Source organism: Artibeus jamaicensis, unplaced genomic scaffold (genome assembly GCF_021234435.1).
Source record: "Artibeus jamaicensis isolate MK-2021 breed Jamaican fruit bat unplaced genomic scaffold, CSHL_Jam_final contig_3243, whole genome shotgun sequence".
NCBI lineage: Eukaryota > Metazoa > Chordata > Mammalia > Chiroptera > Phyllostomidae > Artibeus > Artibeus jamaicensis.
Window position 1 is genome coordinate 180519 of NW_026521766.1, and position 15585 is coordinate 196103.

General features: G+C 34.4%; 1 pseudogene; it reads right to left on the reverse strand.

The window, feature by feature from the left end:
* Window positions 1-14500, reverse strand: part of LOC119059994 (serpin B6-like) — a 37592-nt pseudogene extending 23092 nt beyond the window's left edge.
* Between the last annotated feature and the right edge of the window lie 1085 nt (window positions 14501-15585).

The window sequence follows — 15585 nt, forward strand, 5'->3', positions numbered from 1 at the left end:
ATCAACTATATGGGAAAACATATTTGCCAATGATACCTCGAAAAAGGGTTTGATCTCTAATTATTATTTTATATTTTTATAACAATCCCAGTCTAGCTTAACTGGGTGCTTCTGCCTCAAAGTTCTTATATTAATATTAAGGTTCTAGGGCATAGGATATGCTCTCATACTCATTCACATAGTTATGGGCAAAATTCACTCCTTGTGGTCTCTTTGAATGAGGGCCTCAACTTATGACTATTTTTGTGGCCTTTTCTGGCCAGCTCATGGACCTTCAGAGCTAGCAAATAAGAGCAATGGTGGGCATACAAAACTGGAGACAAAGTCTCTTGGTAACCTACTGTAGAAAGTACCATTGCATCACTTTTTCCATTTCTATCTCTTAGAAGCAAGTCAATTGTAGACCTCCATCAAGCGAGGAAGTTACAAAACATCACAAATACAGGAAGGTAATGATCACTGAGGCCAGTCTAGTGGCTCTCTAACAAATGGTTCACAAAAATGAATAATGTCTTCTAATAGCAAATCACTAAATTGAGTGCATTATTTTGATAAATTTAGAGAACAAATTAAAAACAAGTTATTGTATTAAATTCAGTTTGTATTTTAATAATAATAGGATGTTATCATTTAACTATATTATATTTTATTCATTTGTTTAACTGATCTAAGTAAAGAATATAATTTACTGTGTTACCATATTATAATAATTTCTTTGAAATTTTATGTTCTATATGATTTTAGGTCAGCAAATTAAAAATTACAAAAACATTCAAATAAGCATAAAATGGTCCTGTTTTAAGAGTGAGTCAACTGTTGTCATTTATTCCTTTTAATGGGGCAAATGCAGATGGTGTGGAGAAAACAAATTTCACTATATATTTTTGCACTTTTGATTGCAAAGAAAAAAGATATACTAAAGTTAATTCAAGTAATGAAAATTTGTCTTTAAAATAAGTGTAAAAATATTAATATCATCAATGTATATGTAGGAAAAAGGAAAAGTAATGGGTCAGGTACAAAACTGTGAGAAAGAAACACACTAGATATCATGAGGAGAGGACTCTCTTTTTACCACTGGAAGGATTCGTTATAGTTCTAGAAACTTTGACAGCAAAAATTTTGAGGCCTCCCAGTTAATACTTTGCCTGTAAATGTCACATTTGACCATGGGTCTCTTCCATTTTCCAGCCCCTTATTCTCATTTCCTTTCCCGTGTAAAGTTCCCTACTTCATAACCTTCTAACTCCCCAAGTGGTTTCTGCTTCTTCATAAATTCAATCTTTCTCCATAGATGTAATTCCATCTCAAGCCATCCTTTCAGGCTTAGTTCCCATCACTAACTGACTTGGTCTCCTACTTCACATTGCCAAGTGAGAAAATCTGATTGGTTCTGTTCATCTTTTCAATCCAGGGTAAGCTAGTGGTGGCTTGTGAACCTATAGATTTTCTGACCTTGAGAAAGGTACAGAATATAGAACCAAACATCTATGACTGAAGGTATAAAGTATGGTGCTACCAAACTACACCCAGAATTCTTTTTCAGGAATGGCCTGTAGGTACTGCAGGCAATCCGGTTAACAAAATACTCTTATAAGTGTAGCATCACTGGTTCTTAAGCTCTCCTGCTAATTCAACTTGGGACCTACAAATTAAAAAGTGAGAGTGAGACCTGAGTTGCTCCTTATTTATAAATTTCTAAAGAGCCTATTAAATTCAATAACATTTGACAAGGAAGTATGTCTCTTACTACTGAGCATATTAATTATCAGCTGCCTGATAGCATATATTAGAAATGACTTTTAAGATAACCACTAGAGAGTCAACAAGGAGGAAGATAGACATTAACACAGAGGCTCATGAAATGAGTGAATAATGATTGGATAGTTCTGTTAAGCAGGAGGTAAAATATACATATATAATATATCAAATGTATAGTTTGTATGTACAAATTTTAAAAATAAAAGAGGTACAGAAAGAATTAAAACTACTATGTTGACGGAGTAGTTTGATTCTTCTATGTGAAACAATAAATAATTTTGGGTGAACGCCCAAGAAAAACATGTCAATGTTGGCAATAAAGACTTAGTAAGCTCTGGAAATGTCACAGAGCAGAAAAAGGAAATATCCATGGGGGCAGAGTATAGTAAGCAGTTTAAAAGAAAGAAATGGGGATCCACAGTAGGAAATAACTTAGATACAAGACAGTCAGTTGGGTTATCTGATGAGAGCCTACATGCTGGGAGATTGGGATGCAAAGCAGGAGCCCAACCAAGGTTAGAAATAGCAGTAAGAATGAGCAGGTGTTGCCCTAGCTGGTGTAGTAGCTCAGTGGATTGAATATGGGTCTGTGAGGCAAAGGGTCGCCGGTTTGATTCCCAGTCAGGACACATGCCTGGGTTGCAGGCCAGGTCCCAAGTAGGGGACACCTGAGAGGCAACCATACATTGATGTTTCTCTCCCACTCTTCCTCTTTCCCTTCCCCTCTCTCTAAAAAATAAATAAATAAAATATTTTTTAAAAAAAGAATGAGCAGATGCTGATATTGTTGTTAAGCTGATTAGCTGCATCCCAAAACTCACTTCAATTCTACATACATAAAACTAAGATTGTCTGGGCTGAAATGATCCACTAGGGCAGCAATTTTCAACTTTTTTTAAATTTCATGGCACACAAACTAATTGCCAAAATTTTGAAGCACACCAAAATACATATTATACTTTTGCTGATCTGACAAAAATAGGTATAATTTTTTTTATTTACAAAAAATAATAATAATTATCTACCCTTTTCATTTTAAAGTGACTTTAAAAAAAATGAGGTGCCTATACTTGCCTATAAGGATTTCTGGAACCATGAATTAACCAATCATATGCAATCTTATTATGTGACTTGACCAATAAGGTACAACTCTAGTATATGACCTATATATTTATAGTTCAAGACAGGCATTCACAGCAGATAGCTACTTTGTGGTGGATGTTGTCACTTTTTTATTTGACAACCTAAGGAAAATAAAGTCATTGCCCCTGACTAAATAGCCAAGTATTGCATGTTTTAAAAATTCTTGCTGCACGCAGGTTGAAAATCACTGCACTAGAGTCTTAACCCCAATATCAGTTCCAAATTGGAGGAATAGAAAAAAAAAACAACTTTGAGATTATTCTGAAAATTTTTGGTAGATTCAGTCTCTTCATCCCAGTCCAATTTAGTTCCCAAAGTACTATTTTTAGCACTGGGACAAAGTGACAGGTTCATATCAGATTTATAACAATTACCTTGGACATGTGTGGAAAGCACAGGAGACATTGTGCACTGTGTGTATCTGAATTACAGGAAAAGCTGCTTCAAATCACAGCACATCTATTTGCATATTGCTGTCCAGTTATTAGATGGTGTCTCAGTTTAGAAATCTGAAAAATCATAGTGTATTTTATTTTCATTGAGTTGTTAGACTTACTTATTCAAACACAGCATATCAATAAGCATCTGTCAGTCTCCATTATCATATTTGTGGTACATCGCTAAAAAATATGTAGAGTAGGAGAAGAGAGAGCAGATTTCCCAATAAGGAATGTCTCCAAAAGTGACACTTTTTCAACAAAAAATTCAAAGTGTAGTACTTGATGTAAGTATTGAGTTAAGGGAGAGGTGAAAATTATTTTTTAAAAAGCAGTGTGTACCACAAGAAATACAGAGAATAAAAATAAAAATTACTTTTTAGGGTTTTCTCTCTTACCAGCTGACTGCCCAGGGTCTATTTCCGGCTCCCTTCCACATCAGTCTCACTCCATCTTTGCTCCCATTGATGTTAAAACATGGCATTGTCTCTGAATGACCAACTGTTAAGGTTATAGCCTGGGAATCTATGGAATTTAGTTCAGTTAGGAACATAAGTATTTAAACAAATTTGATCGTTGAAGAGTAAAATATTCACATGATTGTTTGATGACATGAAAGAGGTATAAATTACTATGTAAGTGCCAAAGAAGGAGATCTTAATTTTAGATAAGGGGACGAAGGAAGAATAGATCTTGAGACAACACCTGAATAAGACTTGGAAAAATTAATAGAGTTTTTCTAAGAAGACTTATGAAGGGAAGACTTATTCAGTGAGAATACTATGAGAAAAGGTACAGATTTGGGAAAGTGCTGAGCCTATAATGAACTAATTATCAGTCCCATATAACTGGAAAGAGACATATGTGCATGGGGAGAGGGTGGAGATTTTTGAGGATAAGCCTAGAAAAACAGATTGAGCAGATTAAGGAAGGGCTTTGTTTGCCATAATAAGAAATGATAAGAAATAATATGCCAGTGGAGATATTTTACTATAAGTAGTAAATGTCTAGATCTGTGCTATGGAAGCACTACATAGAAACTCCATGGAGACTGCATGTGCACAGCAGCACTATTGGCTATCGAGGTGGTCTGCAGTAATGCTGCAATGTGTTCGTGTATGCCTCTCCTCATAACATTACACACGAATATGGCTACGACATTAAGAATGCATGTGTATTTCATATGCATGTTACACACACCTAAATTTCTTACACTTACAAGGGAAAATAATATTTTAGTTTAAATTATCTGTAATTTTAATATAATGTAACATACCACTTTGTAGTGTATTTATGCTCAAAAAGATCAGTTCAATTTTGTTTCATTCTTATCCATAGGGGAACTTGAATAGTGCAATGCCAACCTGGGTCATATTAGAACTACTGGCTTAGAAATGAACATTGGCCAAGTCATTAGAAATGGATAGCTGTTTAGTGGGTTTAGTGGTGTGTGAAAAATGAGTTGATGGTCACAGTCCAGTTCCTACTTAACAGGTGTCTACCCCATAAAAACCGCCATCATAATCAGCACTTATTGGCACCCAATCGTCAGTGTGAGGAGAGAAGCCAAGATTTCAGATTGCTTTCTCTTCTCTGTCAGGATTTTGTGGGGAGTTTTCTTTCAACCCTTTTAACGGCTCTGTGTTTTTGTTTAACAATATTAGTTTCTAAGATAAATTTAGTGTCCTAGAAGCCATCACTGGAGATTATCATTGACTCTAAAATAGACAGTAAATTCACTTTAGAAAATAGCATTGTTAGAAGGAAAACATGGAGTCAAATAAAAGGTTATTTTTAATGAGAACAGTTGAAGAGGTACCATTTCAAATCAGCAGTTTTAAAGGCAGACATATGTTTCCACTACAGGGACCTGTCTTATTGCGTGAACACCAAAAGAAAATCCATTGCTTAACATCATTAAAGGATCACACTGAAACTTAATCATGATTTACAGAGTGATACCCACTGCTTTACTCAGTGTTGCTTGTGATAATTGGATGCTACTCAGTGGAAGGAGAATTCGTTTTTCCATGCTTGCGAATGTGTTATCTTCCACATTTTATGCTTTTAAGCATGAAATCTAGTTACCTAGAAATAAAAAAAAATATTCAAATCAATTCACTCACAGAATTATTTAAAACCACTTACTGGATAAACTAGTGTCAACATTCACTGTTTGCACAAAACTGTATTTGTAGATTAAAAATATTTTATAAACATCCCGCTGTATAGTATGTATACTTGATTGCTCTCACTTTGAAAAGATATTTGCTGTGGTGATGATAGGAAACAATTAGCTTCATTTAAATAACTTAAGGCAAAGTTTCAATGGTAGTTGTTTTACAGCATCTTTTGAGGAGTAAGGGGCAATAGATGAGTGAATTTCAATGATTATTATATTACATTTTCATAAGATTTTCAATTGAGAAGATGGAAAGAGCAAATTTCTGGCATAACAGCAAAAATACATTTAAAATATGTAAATATATTTTATATATAAATATATATTACATAAAAATAAAAATTAAAGAAAAAATCACAAACATATATATTTATAAGGGGCCTTATTCCAAAAGAGCTATACAGAAAAACAAAATATAAGAACTTCCAGGATAAAATTTAAACTATATACCATTCATAATTTCCCCAGTAACATATATATACTTATGACATCTGTTTATTAAAAATTTTTAACACAAGTGTTTTAAACACTCAATAAAACAAAGGAAAAAGTAAACATTATTTTGAAGATAGAATGTAAAATGTACATATGCTTGTTGATTGAACTTTTTACACAAACACATTATTTTTCTATAGCCCTTTGTTTCATTAGACAGTGTTCTGTAGTCTCTCTTCATTCTGGCCTACAAACATAATTTTTCAGTACATATGATTGAGTGTTCTCAAACAAGTTAACATGTTAAAATAAAAACAAAAATGAATTTCTACATATTGGCTTAACTTTTGATATTATTGCTATTTCATGAAGAGAAAATAACATATTTTGTGTAATTCAAGAGATAAGGAAGTTCAAAATATCTCATTTGTAAATGAGAAAAATTATAAAAGCCCATAATACTACTTGAGTCAAAATGTGTATTGATGTTCACAGTTCCCTATATAAAAAAGACACTTTAAATATTATTATAGGTTCTTACTTTAAATATGATAAGGCAAGTTATCAAATTCATCTACAGATTTTCAATTCTTTCTTGGTACTGTAACTTTTCATCCATCTTTTATTATTATTATTATTTGTATGGAACAATTCTAGTATTTTTTCAATTTGCATGCAGACCCTTATGCCCCCTGTCCCCTAGGAACCACCATGCTGTTGGCCATGTCCATGACTCTTCTTTTCTTTTTGCTCAATCTCTCCACCCCCACACCTCCCCCTCTACTGCTCTGATCTTTCTCTCCATCTGTGAGTCTGTCCCCATTTTTCTTGTTAGTTCAGTTTGTTCATTAGATTCCACATATGAGTGAAAACACATGGTATTTATCTTTCTCTGAATTGGTTTATTTCACTTAGCATAATGTTCTCCAGGTCCACCCATATTGCTGCAAATGGTAAAATTTTCTCCTTTTTAAGGGCCAAGTAGTATTCCATTGTGTAAATGTTCCATACTTGTTTCATCCACTTATCTACTGATGGACACTGTTTCCATATCTTGGCGATTATAAATAATGCTGCAGTGAATATAGAGATGCTTGTGTTCTTTTGAATTAGTGCTTTGGGTTCCTTCAGATGTATTCCCAGAAGTGGGACTGCTAAGCCAAAGAGCAGATCCATTTTTAATTTTTTGATGTATGTCCATACTGCTTTCCACAGTGGCTGCTCCAGCCTGCATTCCCACCAACAGTACAAAAGTGTACCCTTTCTCAACATGCTATCCAGGATTTGTTTATTGACAATAGTCATTCTGACAGGTGTGAGATGACATCTTCCTGTGGCTTTAACTTGCAATTCTCTGACAATTCGTGACTTTGAGCATCTTTTCATATGCCTATAGGTCATCTCTATGTCTTCTTAGGAGAAGTGTCTATTCAGATCATTGCCCATTTTTAATTGGATGTTTTTGGTGTTAAGTTTTATAAGTTCTTTATAAATATTGGATATTGGCCCTTTATCAAATGTATAGGTGAATATGTTCTCCCATTCTGAGGTTCATCTTTTTATTTTCTTGACACTGCCTTTGTTGTGGAAAAACTTTTCAGTTTGATGTAGTTCCAATTTTTTTCTTTTGTTTCCCTTACCTTGGGAGATAAATCTGATAAAATATTACTAAGAGCAATGTCCAAGATTTTGCTGCCTATGTTTTTTGTCTAGGATTTTTATGGTTTTTGGACTTAACACTTAAGTCTTTGATCCATTTTGAATTTATTCTTGTGTGTGGTACAAGAAGGTGGTCTAGTTTCATTTTTTTGCATGTATATGTCAAATTTTCCCAGGACCATTCATTGAATAGATTATCTTTAGCCCATTGTAAGTGTTTGCTTCTTCTGCCAATTATTAATTGACTATAAAGGTGTGGATGTATTTCTGCACTCTCTATTCTATTTCATTGTTCTATGTGTCTGGTTTTATGCCAGTATCATGCTATTTTTATTACTGTGGACTTACAGGATAGTTTCTAAATAGGTAGCATGATTCCTCAAAATTTGTTGTTTCTCAGAATCACTATTACTATTTGGTGCCTTGTGGTTCTATATAGATTTTTGAAATATTTGCTCTAGTTCTATGAAATATGCCACTGGAATCTTGATAAGAATTTCATTGAATCTATAGATTGCTTTGGTTAGTATGGACATTTTAATGATGTTTATTTTTCATATCCATGAATACAGTATGTGCTTCCACTTATTTACATTTTATTTCTTTCTTCAGTGTTTTAAAATTTTTCATGTACAGGTCTTTTATATCTTTGGTTAGGTTTATTCCTAGATATTTTATTATTTTTGAAGCAATTGTGAATGAGATTGTTTTCTTAATTTCCATTTTTACTAATTCATTATTTACATATAAAAATACAACTGATTCCTGAATATTAGTTTTATACCCTGCTACTTTTCTGAATTCATTTATCAGTTCTAGTAGTTTCTTGGTCAGATCTTTGGGGTTCTTTATGTACAGTATCATGTATCTGCAAATAATGACAGTTTTACTTCTTCCTTCCCAATTTGGATGCTTCCTATTTCTTGCTTTCTGATTGCAGTGGCTAGGGTTTCTAGTACTATACTGAATAATAGATGTGAAAGCAGACATCTCTGTGTTGTCCTGATCTTAACAATACTTGTAGTTTTTTGTCCAACGAGTATGATGCTTGCAGTTGGTTTGTCATATGTGGTCTTTATTATGTTTACATATGTTCCTTCTAATCTCACTTTTCTGAGAGTTTTTATCATAAATGGGTGCTGGATTTTATCAAATGCTTTTTCTACATATATTAATATGATCATGTGTTTTTTATACTTCATATTTTTCTGTGGTCAATCACACTTAAGGATTTGCAAATGTTGTACCCACCTTGCATTCCGGAATAAATCCCACTTGATCATGCTGAATGCATTGTTGTATGTGGTTTGTTAATATTTTGTTGAGGATTTTAGCATCTATGTTCATTGGGGATATAGGCCCATAATTTTTGTTATTTGTAGTGTCTTTATCTGGTCTTAGAATTAGGATAATGTTGGTCTTTGTGAGTTTGAAAGCTTGCACTCCTCTTAAATTTTATGATATAGATGGAGGAGAGATGTTAGTTCTTCTTAGAATGTTTGGTAAAATTCCCTTGTGAAGCTATCTGGTCCAGGACTTTTGTTTGTTGGAAGGTTTTTTTTTTCTTTTAATTTCGCTCATTCAATTTCACTAGGCTTAATCTGTCTATTCAGATTTTCTTATTCTTCCTGATTTAGTTTTGGAAGATTGTATGTTTCTAGGAATTTATCTATTTCATCCAAGTTGTTCAGTTTGTTGGCATGTAGTTGTTCACAACATTTTCTTACACTCCTTACTTAGTCTTTCTTTGGTATCAGTTGTTATTTCTCCTTTTTCTTCTCTGATTTCATTTATTTGGGGCCTTTCTCTCTTTTTTCTTGATGAGTCCGGTTAAAGGTTTGTCAATCTTGTTTATATTTTCAAAGAATCAGCTCTTGCTTTCATTTATCTTTTGTATCATTTTTTTAGATTCTATTTCATTTATTGCTGCTGTGATCTTTATTATTTCCTTCCCTCTACCCATTTTGAGCTTTGTTTTTTGTTGTTTTCAAGTTACTTTAACTGTAAAGTTAGATTGCTTTATTTGAGTTTTTTCTTGTTTTTTTTTTTTTTTTTTTTTAAGATAAGCCTATGATGCTATAAATATCCCTCTTAGGGTTGTTTTTCCAGTGCCCCACAGATTTTGAATTGATGTGTCCTCATTTTCATTTGTTTCAAGCTATCTTTTGATTTATTCCTTGATCTTGTTGTTGACCCATTCATTGTTTAATAAATGTTATTTAGCTTCCATGTCTTTCTGTGTTTTTCAGTAATCTTCCTATGATTGATTTGTAGTTTCATAGCATTGTGGTCAGAGAAGATACTTGATATGATTTCAATCTTTTTAAATTTATTGAGACTTGTTCTGTGTCCTAACATGTGGTCCATCCTGGAAAACACTCTATGTGCACTTGAAAAGTATGTATATTCTGGCGCTTTTGGATAAAATGCTCTGAAGATATCAATTATATCCATTTGATCCATCGTGTCATTTAATTCAGTGTGTCATTTAAGGACACTGTCTCCTTGTTGATTTTCTCTCTGGCAGATCTATCTATTGAAGTAAATGAAGTGCTAAAATCTCCAACTATGACTGTATTTCTGTCGCTCTTTCTCTTTATGTCCGTCAAGGTTTGCTTCATGTATTTAGGTGCTCCTATGTTGGGTGTATAAATGTTTATCAGGGTATATCCCCTTGTTAAATTGTTCCCTTTATCATTACTTAGTGTCCTTTTTTGTCTTACTATAGCCTCGGTTTTAAAGTCTAGTTTGTCAGATATAAGTACTGTTACATCAGCTCTTTTTTTAGTTTCCATTTGCATGAAATATCTTTTTCCATCCCTTTATTTTAGTCTGTGCATTTTTTAATATGTTATGTCTGTTGGCAGCAGCGTGTATATGGGTCTTGTTTTGTTATCCATTCATCTACTTTATGTCTTTTGTTAAGCCATTTACATTTAAGGTGACTATTAATGGAGAGATACATAATACCATTTTATTTTTAGGCTATTTCCCTCTGTTTTTTTTTCTCTTTTTACTTTCTTCTTTTCGAAGCAGGTCCTTTAACAATATTTCAATAGTGGTTTAGTGTTAACAAACTCCTTTAGCTTCTTCTTGTCTGAGAAGCTCCTTATTTCTCTTCTGATTTTAAATCATAGCCTTGTTGGTTAAAGTAGCCTTGGTTGTAGTCCCTTGCTATTTCATGCTACCCCTGTCTGTTCTGAAATGTTTCTGTAAAGAAATCAGATCACAGTCTAATTGATACTCTCTTGTAGGTAAGTACCTGTTTTTCTCTGGTGGCTTTTAGGATTTTCTCCTTGTCTTTCAGCCTTGTCATTTTAATTATGATGTATCTCTTTTTGGGTCCAACTGTTTGTCACTCTCTCAGCTTCCTGGACTTGTATATCCTTTTCCTTCACCAGATTAGGGTAGTTTTTGTTCTTGAACCCTTGCTCAAATTCTCCTGCTTCTGGTATTCTCATGACATGGATGTAGTTAGGCTTCATTTGTTCAAATATTTCTTAAGCTCTCCTTATTTTTTATTGTTTTTTTTGCTGCTCTTCCTGGGTGTTTTTCTACATTATCTTCCAAACTACTGACTTGATCCTCTGCTTCATCTAACCTACTGTTTATTATTTCTAGTCCATTATTGGTTTCTGATATTTCACTCTTTATTTCTGAATGGTCCTTATGTATGGTTTCTATGTCTTTTGCCAGGCTGTTGAGTATCCTTATAATCATTAATTTTAACTCTCTATCTAATAAATTGCTTGCTTCTGTTTCATTCAGTTCTTGTGGAGAATTTTCTTACTTTTTCTTTGGGCTCTGTTTCCATATCTTCCCATTTTGTCTGCCTCTTTGTGTTTTCCCCTTTAGTTGTTAAACTGATCAGTGATTATAGCCTCAGGTTGTAATAGGCAGCCTTGAATAAGCGACACAGGGTAGGACAGAATAATCCCTGAGGATATGGCTATTGCTTTCCCTCAGGGCAATGCCACTTGGAGGGGACCACTCTGCCTGAGAAAGATAGCCTCTGCAGTATGCAGAGTGACTCAGTACAGGAATTCTGGTGGCTGTTCCTTCAGTTCTCTCTCCATAGCCACCAACCCCAGATTCTCCTCAAGGGTCTTTAGTCCACTCTGCCCACCCTCTGCAGAGGCACGGGGTAAATGACTGCAAACAAAGTTTTGTGTGTTTGCCCTTTAACAGGTTCTCTGTTTCTCCAGCCATCTCTCCTTAGATGATAGAAACTCTGCTGCTTTTCACAGCTGGATGTTATCTGGGTTTTTTTCAAGTTCTGCTGCTGTAGGCTGGGGAGCCAAGCTTGAGGACTTAGACCCCACACTTTTCAAGGGGAACAGCCCTGGTCCCTGAAATATCTTTCTGGAACCTTAGGTGCCACCTGTGGAAGCCCGGCTAGCCCTCTGCCCACACTCCCTACCAGTCTCATTGTGGTAAAGTGTTTTCTTCTGTCTCTCCTTGGTTATAAGGCTTCTTTCTAGCTAGTGTTCAGTTGGGTATTCAGGATGATTTCTTCACAATTTTTTCTTCCATCTTTTTAAAAACCAAGATCTCCGTTATCTAAATCACAGACAATTTATCTGGATGTTTACATATATAGACAACATTGAATTGTTTCAATTTTATGTTCTAAATTTTGTGGACCTTTAAATATTTTTCTATTTAAACCTTTCTTAACTAACCTATAACTTACCTCAGGATGCTGAGATCATGACTTATCTATCTTTGAGAACACCTTGCACTGAGGATACATTCTGACTTTTAGTAGGAACTTAAACAGTATATATTAATTTTGGATCAAAGCAATAAAAAGTTATAGGAGTTTCTCTGAACTTCACAGGTAGTATTCAGCAAGGAAACTAACAAACATATCTCTTTTACCTTTGAAATTATTTCTAGGAGCAAGAATGAAAGCACATTATCATATTTACTCTTAAATAAACTGAAGATGTTAGTTAAAAATAAGTTCCCTTGCTCTGATAAAAAACAGCATGAAACTTTTACATAGCCTTCTTTTTTGTAACTAGTACAGATTATTACTTCAACTTATGGTCTTCTCTCTCCGTCTCTCACAAATTCACTGCAAGTGTTACCTCTGTCTAACTTTTAAAACAACTGATAGACACAGACAACTGCATGGTGATTACCAGAGAGACAGGGGTGGGGGATGTGGAAGAGAGTAAAGGGGCAATGAATGGCTGCAGAAGGAGACTTGCCTATGATAGTGAACAATATACAGATGATGTTTTCTGGAATTGTATGCCCGAAGCCTGTGTAATTTCATTAACAATGTCACCTCAATAAATTCAATAAAATGTTTAAGAGGATTACCCCGAACCTAAGTATGTTCCCATTTTTAGTAGTTAACACACAAAATACTTTATTTTTAAAATACTTTTAAAGTTTTTATTTATTTTATCTTTAGAGAAAAGGGAAGGAAAGGAGAAAAAGAGGGTGATAAACATCCATGTGTGGTTGCCTCTGGCCCACCCCCTGTTGGGGTCCCTGCCCTGCAACCCAGGCATGCGCCCTGACTGGGAATCAAGTGACGACCTTTTGGTTCAAAGGCCTGCACTCAATCCACTGAGCCGCACCAGCCAGGGCAACACACAAACTATTTTAATAAAATAACTTTATTCTAATTATTACAATTATTTTCTATTTACCGAACAGTTTGGTATAACACTAAAAATGACACTGCGTATCTGACTTCATATGCAAAAAAACAGCATGAAAAAACTTTTCAGATAAATATTGACGTGGAGGTTCATAGTGTACAAAGAGACAAATGAAAAGACAATTAATAGAAATTCATATCACAATAATGCCATACGCAAAAAATATCACAGATTTTTTGAAAATCTCCATTTTGTGATGCAGAGATTTTTTATATTCTCTTCAAACTATTATATCTGTACAATTACCACCCCATCTTTTCATCCGAATGCTATTTTATGCATTGCTGACTCTAAACTTCCCCAAAGTGGAAAATATCCCAAGGTAATTTGAAGGCAGCTCAGCGAAAGGGTCTGTTATAAAACACGTCAATTCAACTTCCTCATATCTGTTCCACTCTCCACCCGAGCACCCTTAACTGCGGCACCATTCATTGCTATCCTGCAGCATATCCTCAAACAGTACTGCTACCTGTCAAACCTGGCATGAAATAGCTTGCAAGGGTTTTATGTTGATTTTAAAGAATTAAAAGCATCCAGCATGTTATTTATTCTTGGTTTATCTTCAGTGATGTACACCGTTACCAGCAGCATTGGATTTTGTCTTGAATAATACTTTCAGGATTAGCTGCTGAAGTATTATATTGTCATCTGGATCAAGGCTTCCTACACGCTGCGCCAAATTTTACTTTTTTAGGACTTCAAACTTTTAAATTTAGTCAATAAGAAATCTAGGCTTTTCATAATTAAAATTTACAAGATGATCTTCCCAAACTAATATATGATACTTTTCATATTAGTTATTTATAAATTTATTTAAAGAATTAAGGTCTCATCTCTATCTCTCATGCAATTGAAAAACATTTGTCATCTGTTATTATCATTAAAGGGCAAGATGACATGACTATGTAGCTATATAAAACTTAGAGTAGAACTTTGCAAAATAACCTCTGGCAGTGCGTGTCTGACAAATGTTTCAAAATATTAAATATGAAATGGTAAAATACATTTCTGGAGTGAAGACTGGAATAATACAATAGGAGGGGTGAAAAGAGATCGAAGCAGACACCTGGGAAGCCAGTGAGAGCCTGACAGACAGTGTCTCCCACGGGTCCTGTCCTGGCTCCCTCGGAGTCCACGTTCTTTTCTTCAGACAGCACTGACTCCTCCTCCCAGCGGAGGACCTTGTGCTGGCCAAGGTCAGCCATAGTTGGACCATCCACATAGATCTTGGTCTTATTCTTCTCACTGGTAAAATTTGAATTTAGGGTGAAATCAATTATTCTTACATATTTTTGTCAAATTTCTCTTTGAGAAACAAAGGAAAGTTTCAGAAACTCTCACTCCCATTCCCCCAGGAAAAGCACACAACATAGCATTTGTAAGCTTATTGATGAATTCCAAACTAAGAATACAGACACTACAATATTTAAAAATGTTAGACATGGTTTCACACTGTGCATCAGTTTCTTTGGTCTTTCTTGTAGTCACAGCCCACATGCACTGACTGTGCATTTAAGAGTGCAGCTTCACAAGTGGCACCACCACGGTGGTGTTGGAGTGGTTAGAATAGGATATTAGACCGTGGTTCTCATGCCCGGGTAACCTATGCAATCAAATCGAAGCTTAAGCCAGTTTTAAGTTTTGAATCCAAGAATATGACACTTTAAAACAATGTATCAGAAATAAAACTATGCCTTTATAGATAGTTAATAGTTGACAAAGGAGGCAAAAGCATACTATAAGATAAAGATAGTTGAATATTAAATAAATGTGTTAGGAAAATTGAACATATAGCAAGCAAAAAAAAAACTAGACCATTTTCTTACACCATACACAAAGGTAAACTCAAAATGGATTAAAGACTTAACATGTCACACTTGAAACCATAAAAGTCCTAGAAGAAGAAAACATAGTAAAATCTCAGATGTTTCTTGCAGCAATATTTTTCTGATATATCACCTAAAAAGAAGAAATACACAAATGGGACTATATCAGATTAAATGTTTTTGCACAGCAAAATAAGCAAGCAACAAAATGAAAAGGCAACCCGCTAAATGAGAACATATTTGCTGATACATCTGATAAGGGCTTAATATCCACAATATACAAGGAAGTTATAAAACTGGACACCTAAAAAACCCAAGCAACCCAATTAAGAAATTGACAAAGGGCCTGAATAGTCACTTCTTCAAAGAGGACATACAGATGGCCAGCAGACATATGAAAAGTTGCTCAACATTACTAATCATCAGAGAAAGTCAAAGTAAAATCACACTGAGATATCACCTCA